Consider the following 8,930-nt stretch of genomic DNA (forward strand, 5'->3'; position numbering starts at 1 on the left):
AACAAAACCAAACAAGAAAAAGAAAAAGATCAAGTAGTTTGATTCAATCTGGATTCAGACTCAGTTCTTTCTACTTCTTTCTCTGGATGTAGACATCTCTCTCCATCATGAGTCTTTTTGGATTGACTTATAACCCTGCATTGCTGAGAAGAGTCCAGTCTATCAAAGTTGGTCGTCAAACATGTTATGTTTGTAATTGTGTACAAATTTCTCCTGGTTCTACTCTTCTCACTCAGCATCAGTTTGTATAAGCCTCTCCAGGGAAATATGAAGTCCATCTGCTCCTCATTTCTTATAGCACAATAGTATTCCTTTATATTCATATACCACAACTTGTTCAACCATTCCCCAATTGATGGGCACCCCTTTAATTTCCAATTCTTAGCCACCACAAAAAGAGCTGCTATAAATATTTTTGTACATATGGGTCTTCCTCCCACTTAACACTAATGCTTTGTTGATGGAGTTGTGAACTAATGCAACAATTCTGGAAAGCAATTTCAAACTGTGCAAACCCTTTGATTCAACAATACCACTACTAGATCTGTATCCCAAAGAGATCATAACAAAAGGCAAAGAGACTTACATGTGCAAAAGTATTTATAGCAGCTCTTTTCATGGTAGCAAAGAATTGGAAATTGAGGGGATGCCCATCAATTGGGGAATGGCTAAACAAGCTGTGGTGTACAAATGTAATGGAATACTATTTTGCAATATATCATGATAAATAGGCTGATTTCAGAAGAAAAAAAAACCCGGAAAGATTTGTACAAACTGATGCAAAATTAAATGAGCAGAGCCAGGAAAGCATTGTTCACAGTTATCAGCAACATTGTGCCATGAACAATAATGAATGATAGCATGTGTATAATCTATATCAAATTGCCTATCATTTTCAGAAGAGGAGAAAGTGGAATGGGTAGTTTTAGAAGATAGTGTCTCACTAGACGGCTTCAAATGAAGGCTAGATGCTATCTTGTCAGGATATTTATGTCAGGATTTTCTATATTAGTAAAGAGTGAACTGGATCATCTTTAACATTCCTTTCAGATATGATATTCTGTGATTTTAAAATTTTTACCAACCAACATTTTTCTGATTTATGTTTATTTATGTGCATTGTAATATAATACTTTCTGACAACTATTTAAAATCTAAGAAAGCAACTTTTGGGACAGTGTCTCAAAAAGTGATTTTTCTGTGATAAAGAATAATAAAAACTATGAAATAACAGGATTGGGTCCAAAATGAGAACAGTAAAGAAAATGTAGATTCTAAATTCAAATATCAATAATCTTACTTCCTCAGTGAAAAAATAAAGCCCAATGCTTTATATTTCCTTAAGTATTAAGTATTTTCCTTAAGGATTAATTATTTTTATTAATTATTTTCCTTAAGTATCAAGTATTAGGTATTTGGTAGCCTTTGCCAGTATACATTTAAAATTTTTAATATTTGAATACATAGGAGAAAATTATTTGTCATATTCACCAGTGCATGCTTGCAAATCAAGTTACTTAAAGATGTATAACCTGAACTTGGCAATAGCAATTAAAATTATGATTCATTTTTCCCATAATTGAGTTTCTTCTTTTCTTACAAGTTAAAGTTTAAACCCATTGAGTACCATAATTGGGGGGGCAGGGGGAATTGTGTTTCCCATGGAATGAATGGACTTTCAATAAGTTACCAATTTATTTGGAATAGATAAGCTACTGTATTTTTCTATTGAACAATCAAAATAATGTTTGACTTCAAAGGAAAGAACTGACTCTGTCTATATTTATAGCTATTGTATGCATGAGTTTATATTCCTTTGAATCTAACATATCTCTTTCACTCATAGAATCAAGCACTATATATTCTCTGCTTGAAGGAGAAAGTGATAGTAGGATGAATGGAAAAGGAAATAAGAATCATTTCAATGGTAATTGAAAGAATTATTGGTAAACATTCCATTCAACTGTGAATTTATTGATAGTGAGGACTATTTGGACATTTTTTTTATTGCTCCAGTACTTAGCAAAATGTCTGTCACATAGTAGGCATTTAATAAATGCTTGTTGACTTGAAAAATATTCAGTAGTCCTCTCAACAAGATAAAGAATATCTTAGGTTATCTTTTTTCCCCCCAGAGGGAAGGCAAGATAATTGGGGTTAAGAGACTTGCCCAAGGTCACACAGCTAGTAAGTGTCAAGTGTCTGAGGCCAGATTTGAACTTAGGTTCTCCTGACTCAGGGGCTGCTGCTCTATTCACTGAACCACCTAGCTGTCTCTTAAGTTATCCTTTGTAAGAAAAATCCTCAAATTCCACAACTACCCAGGTCATTGGTTCTGCCCCTTTCATTTACATGTTATATCCAAACATATCTATATTTATGTATGTATATGTGTCTAATATTTTTAAAAACAGAGATATTTGGGGGGGTGTTGTGGGGGAAGGATATACTCATAGTTCAAATCCTGAACACTGAATTAACAATTTGAAATTCATTCACAGATACAGCATTTGAAGATGGAAGGTATTTAAATATTGACATGTTAACAGAATTATCAAAGTTGGAAGGGGTTCTAATGATACCTTTTCTTTTATAGGAATCTCCACTAAGACATCCCTGACAACCAGTCATCCAGCCTTTGCTTGGAGTCCCCTAGGGAGGAGGAACCTAATAGCTCCCAAAGCATTGAATTATACTTTGAGAAAACCCTAATTGTTAGTAATATTTTTCTCTTGTCAAACTTAAAGCTATCTCTCTGCAACTTCCCTCCCTTATTCTGAATTTTGAATTCTGAGACTTGCCTTTCAAATATGGAATTTCTCTTCAAACATCATTTTAATAAGCAAGACCTGTAGTCAAGGAGACCTGAGTTCAAATCCTTAATTGTTGTGTGACCATGGGTAAATAACTGTTTGTTTAGTTATTTGCCACTCATTGCCAGTTATCCTGGCTTTTATTCTGCTACTGGACTTAGATGACTACTATATACAGGACAACAGGCTAGAAGCTGAGGCTACCAAGGTGAAAAATGAAAGCTTCTGCCCTTCAAAGGCTTGCAATTTAATGAGAGAGACAAAGGCATGTCCCCACATAAGTATGTTGCAAGGTAAAATGTTATTGATATAGGAAAAATTCAGACAAAATATCATAAGGAAATTTGCAAATGGAGAGAATGTTTTCAGCAGGTAGATGCAGGGAGCACTATGGAAAGCTTTGTGAGAGAGGAACTATCTGAGCTGTATCACTGAAGCAAGAATTTAAGCTACAGTTTGGTTCCCTCAGCACCAAATTCTCTGTATTCTCTTTGCAAAGTTTCATTTATTCAGACAAAATTAGACTTCTAGCTACTAAAATTATCAGATGATATGCATAGTTTAAAATTAATAGCATAAAAAAGTACATGAATTCTCACAAGGTTCAGAATGATTGTCATTAATTTCATTTAAATGGTGCAAAGATCTTACCATACTTGGGTAACTTCTAAAGATCATTTACAATTATCACTGGTCAGGGGAAGGATGGGCTGATCACGATTACCTGGGTCCCCACAAATGCAAAACATCATATTCAGTAAAGTGTGCCACATATAATATATACCTAATAAACATTTATTGAATGAATGTGAGAAGGGGTAAGATATGATTGCTGCATTTGAGGGTGTTAATATCTAATGGAAAAGATAGGACAAATACATGTACACAGTAAATAAATGATCATATCAACATAAAATAAAACCTCACTGTCATCATTTATTGTTGTTCAGTCATTTTAGTCCTGTCCATCTCTCCATGAACCATTTGGGGTTTTCTTAACAAAGATAATGGAGTGGTTTGACATTTTCTCTCTAGCTCACTTTACAGACAAGGAACTGAGACAAACAGTTAAGTTATTTACCCAGGGTCACGCAACAATTAAGGATTTGAACCCAGGTCTTCTTGACTCCAGGTCTGGCACTCTATCTGCTGCACCACTACACAGAGTCGTTTTTTTTTTTTTCAAGTGAGTAGGAAAAATATCATTACTATTATAGTAAGAACAGAATCTAGAGGTCAGAGATAGGAATATTGAAGTAGAGAAGGAGGTAGGCTGATATAGTGGGGGTTTTAAGTCAAAAGACTTCAGTTTTGATCCTGCCTTTGCCTTTTACAGCCTGGGTTACCATGGGTGGGTCACTTCACTTCTCTGGGCTTTTAATTTCCTCCTCTATGAAAATGAAGGGTTTGAGCTAAATGAGTTTAATACCTTTCTTCAGGCCCAAACTTCATCATCTTAAATGAATCTAAGAATTAAATATTTAAAACATGGCCAAAACTAAAGATATGAGAAAAGAAGGCAAAGTAGCAACCAAAAAATTCAATGAAGGAAAAATCAGCAGGGGCTGGAGGTGTAAAATTTACTTTAAACCCTTCTTCAATTCCAATATTTTCTCTTTCTCTTTCCCATTCTCTTTGTCAGTGTCTGTCTCTCCCTCCCTTTCTCTGCCTCTGTCTCTTTCTGTGTGTCTGGCAATCTGTCTGACTGACTAGCTCTGTGTATGTGTGTGTGTGGGTATGTGTCTGTCTGTCTGTCTCTCTGTCTGTGTCTCTCTGACTCTCTTTCTCTCTCTCAGAATTGTCTAACAAGAACTCAAATCCCAGACTGCAATTACAAATAGCAATTAAGTACTTTTTTTTCTTTAGTATATTTGCAATAAATATTAGGATTTAAACCTGTAAGTACCTTTGTTTTAATCATGTTAACGGGACAAAAAATATGTTACTGCTCTGAATTATGATCTAAAGACAAATTATTTAAGACCAGTCTAACTAGGATATATTACCTTCGAAGAGCCAGGCAGTGTTGATTCATGTCCCATTCCTTATCTGAAATTCTTGTGTTTTCTTCCAGAAAGACTATTTTTTAGTATTTCCTTTTCACATGAATTTGTGACTCAGAATACTTCTAACTGTAATGAATAATACAAATAACTATTAGTGTTCAATCTAATGTTTGAATGTTCCCTAAGTTTCTGCCACAATTTTACCATGCTTTCTATGTGAATACTAGGTTAATCACTGAACAGTTACTTATAATTATGGTTAAAGGTTTCTGAATTTTTGTCCCAGTGCTTCCTCTAGTTCACTGAATGAGATATATACAAATCACTTGAAGTGGGTTTGGAAAGAAACACCCAGGGTTCAAATCTTGTCTCTACTGATTGGTATCTATGAGAACTTAAACAAGTCTCTTCAGAACTACAAACCTATGATTCTAATTTTTCTCCTTCTTTGAATCTCAATTTCCTCATTTGTGAGATGAGAACTTTGGAAAAAGTAATCTATGAGGTTCTTTCTGGCTGTAATGTTCTATCATTGCATACTTGTAAATAACAAGATTCAGTTTTTCAGTTATGAATTTTGCACTATTGCCTTAGGATAACTTTCTAAATGAATTGTGCTTTGGTTTTCCATTCTGAAAAGTGCTTATGTTATAGTTGAGAATTAAGTAATATTATCTGCAAAATTAAAAATAAAAAAAAACAAGGGGAAGTTAGGTGGCACAGTGAATAGCACACTAGCCCTGGAGGCAGGAGGACCTGAGTTCAAATCCAACCTCAGACACTTAATACTAACTAGCCGTGTGACCTTGGGCAAGTCACTTAATCCCAATTGTCCTGCCTTCCTCCCTCCAAAAAGCAAAAAAAAAAATTAAGTAATATTATCTGATGATTAAATAATAATTAATTGTTAACATAAGGTACCAGTTACTAGATAAGCAAAACAGTGATAGAAAGAAATGGGCCATAGGAGTAGATGATATAAATCCATGTTTATTGTTGGTCTAAGCTTCTGGGGCTTGCATGATTCGTGATACTATACAAAATGATTTCCTCATTTTTTTTAAAAGAGAAATTACAGTCAACTGTGATGTCCTCAATAGGGATCCAGATTAATTTAATGAGATATAATAATGGTAATAAAGTATTTAAAAATGAAGCCCTATGGATTTTGCCGATGGTTAATATAACTATTTCATTAGGCAACCTTTCCCATTCATCTACGATAAGCTTATTCAGAAAGTTTACATTATGGCTTTCAAAATATGGCTCTCATAATTGTCCTGATATGACCCAGATAATCATTGCCTGGGGGTGGGGACAAAAGAGAGAAAGGTATTTGTTTCAGCCAGGTGTGTGTACAGAGAAATTAGTAAAATGTGTATCTACTTAACTGTGTTCAATTTTGCTCCCCCACTCCCACCTCCCAGATGAATTTAAGTTGCTTGAAGGCAGATATTGTTTCATTCTTGTCTTACTATTCCCAGTGTCTAGTACATTACCTATTATATAATATATGCTTGTTGAATTACATTGAGTTGGGGTTATGCTTAAACAAGCCATTGTCTCCAGACATCGATATTCACTTTTAGAAATTATTAGTGGAATGCTACGTTTCTATCAAACAAATTGGAGAATATCCACATTAATCATTCACTAAACATTCATAAAGGGCCTATACATTGTGCTAAGTGTTCAGACATAAAATGCTAGATTTGAACAAGGGCATGGTTTGTAGAAGAATGTTCCTCTAGCTGAAAGGAAGTGACACAATTCTAACTTGGTCAGAAGTGGAGGCAGGAAGACTTGTTTTCATCTCCTGCCTCCTACAAATAATAGCTTCATGACGACTATGGGCAAGTCATTTAATTTCTTAGTACCCCCAGGGAAAAAATCCCCCAAACTGGAGAATTACATGCTATTATTCAAGGGGTAGTGAAAGGTGGAGCAGGGACATGAATAGGTGTGAAATTGCAGGAATGTTATGGTCTATATTGATGAAAGAAGTTTCGACATTGGGAGTTACACACACACACACACACACACACACACACACACAAACACACACACACACAGATGCAGCAGGAGGCAGAGGCAAAAAAAAAAAATAATCCTCCAGTCATTTGAAAGGAATCTGTGTAGCTTTCTCCTTACATATGTGTGTTGGAGAACCTGGTCAAAAAAAAAAAACCCACTTGAGAATAAAAATTCAAGGCTAACTTTTGTGTGCTCTTTTAATTACTTTAGCCCTGTAGATGAAACTTCCTTTGCCCTTTCTTATATAAATAGTGAGACAAATGCTAAATACTGTTTGTCCTTGCAGGCAGTGGGAGAGAGCGCTCTGAGAGGCTGTGTGTACCGGTGTCTTTAAGGTTTCCCTTTGAAGACTGGTAAGGAACCACTAGACCATAGAGAGATACTACAAATGTTGAGGGGAACTAACTGAATACTCCTTTTCATTTTTTTCTCATTTCAATTGTTCTTATTTTCTTCCTTTCAGAATTGTTGTTTATTATATGTGTACAAAAATGGAGAAGATAGGCCTAAAAGTAGTTTATGAAGCATAATTATAAGTTCCCACAAAAGCCACATGAAGAGAGAGAAAGCTCAAAAGAAAGAACAAAGCTAGAATTAAACCTTCAAGTTTAACATACTGTAACATAGTGAATTGAAGAGTGGTAACATGGACAGGTGAGCCTCCAAAGGTATATACTCTTTGCTAAGTACACAGACTATTGGGGAGGTTAAATAGCCAAGGTAGAGAGAGAATCTTGCTATCTTGTTGTAATTAAAATGAAAAAAAAAAAGTTTAACATGATTAAAGGATGATACAAATCTTCCAAAAGCCTCCTATCATGTAAAATATCTGTTGTGATTAGCCAACAACTACAGCACTAGTGTAACTGTTTTTAGTAACTTTGGTCCCTCTGGTTAAGCTGATTCTGTGATTGACATAGAGATTGGCAGGCAGGCAGGCAGCTTTAGGTTCCCATTATGGCCTCGTTCATGTTTTTTTTTTTTTTTAACTTTATTTGGAAGAGGTTATAAAACTATGTGTGCTTTGCGGGACACTTTTCCTTCCACTTTTTAAAAAGAAAAGTCTTTTTTAAAATCCCTTCTCACTTAAGACTTAAATGATTAAAACATTCCTCTGGAGGACTCAGCCTCTGTCTGAGAAACTTCAGAGCTTCCCCCTTCCCTGCCCCCACCTTCCCACTCCCTAGGGAAACAGGAAGCCACATTTTGCCAAAAGTAGAAAAACTCCAACACCAAAAAGGTTGAGCTTGGTTCAGGGCTCAAAACCCACAATTTTGGGTCGATTTTAAATTTGGCAAAACATATGATCTCACCCCTAATCACAATCCATGTATAAGTTGGTGGTGGTTATAGAAGTTGGACTATCCTGAAACTGACTAGTAGGTAGTCCCCAGCACCTCCTTCCTGTCATTAACCAGGACTTCTGCTGAATTAAGAAAAAGGATGATTTTCTTGATCTCCAAGTAGGGAGAAAATGGAGAGGAAATCAATGTTCATTAAGCACTTTCTCCCAGGCACTGTGCTAAGTGCTTCACAATAATTATCTCATTTGATCCTTACAACAAACCTGGGAGGTAAGTAGTTTTATAATCCCCATTTCACAATTGAGGAAACTGAGACCCAGAAAGATTAAGTGATTTACAACTCATTTTGCTAGTAAGTGTATAAGGCTGGATTTGCACTTCATTCTTTATGACTCCAGGGACAATGCTCTATCCACTGCACCAGTTAGCTTGGTATTTCTTTGTTTCCTATCATGCCAGGCCTGATTTTTGCCCCCAACCTCCCTTGATTTTAAATAAATTCTGAAGCTAAAAGCTGAGAATGACAACACTCTTGGTTTAAAACTAATGAATACAAATGCTACATTTATAGCCATCACTTTCTTCTGAAATGCAGCTGATAAATATTGCTTTTTCTTGAGACCTTGGTGGATCATGTACCATCTATGATCCCAGCGAAGCTGATTTGAAACATAGGATAATTTTATGTTTAAAGTTTTTCTTCCTTCCTTCCTTCCTTTCTTCTTCCCTTCCTTCCTTCCTTCCTTCCTTCCTTCCTTCCTTCCTTCCTTCCT

Source organism: Petaurus breviceps, unplaced genomic scaffold (genome assembly GCF_028583685.1).
Source record: "Petaurus breviceps papuanus isolate PSGF00001 unplaced genomic scaffold, PetGlider_PUasm1.0 90804, whole genome shotgun sequence".
Lineage (NCBI taxonomy): Eukaryota > Metazoa > Chordata > Mammalia > Diprotodontia > Petauridae > Petaurus > Petaurus breviceps.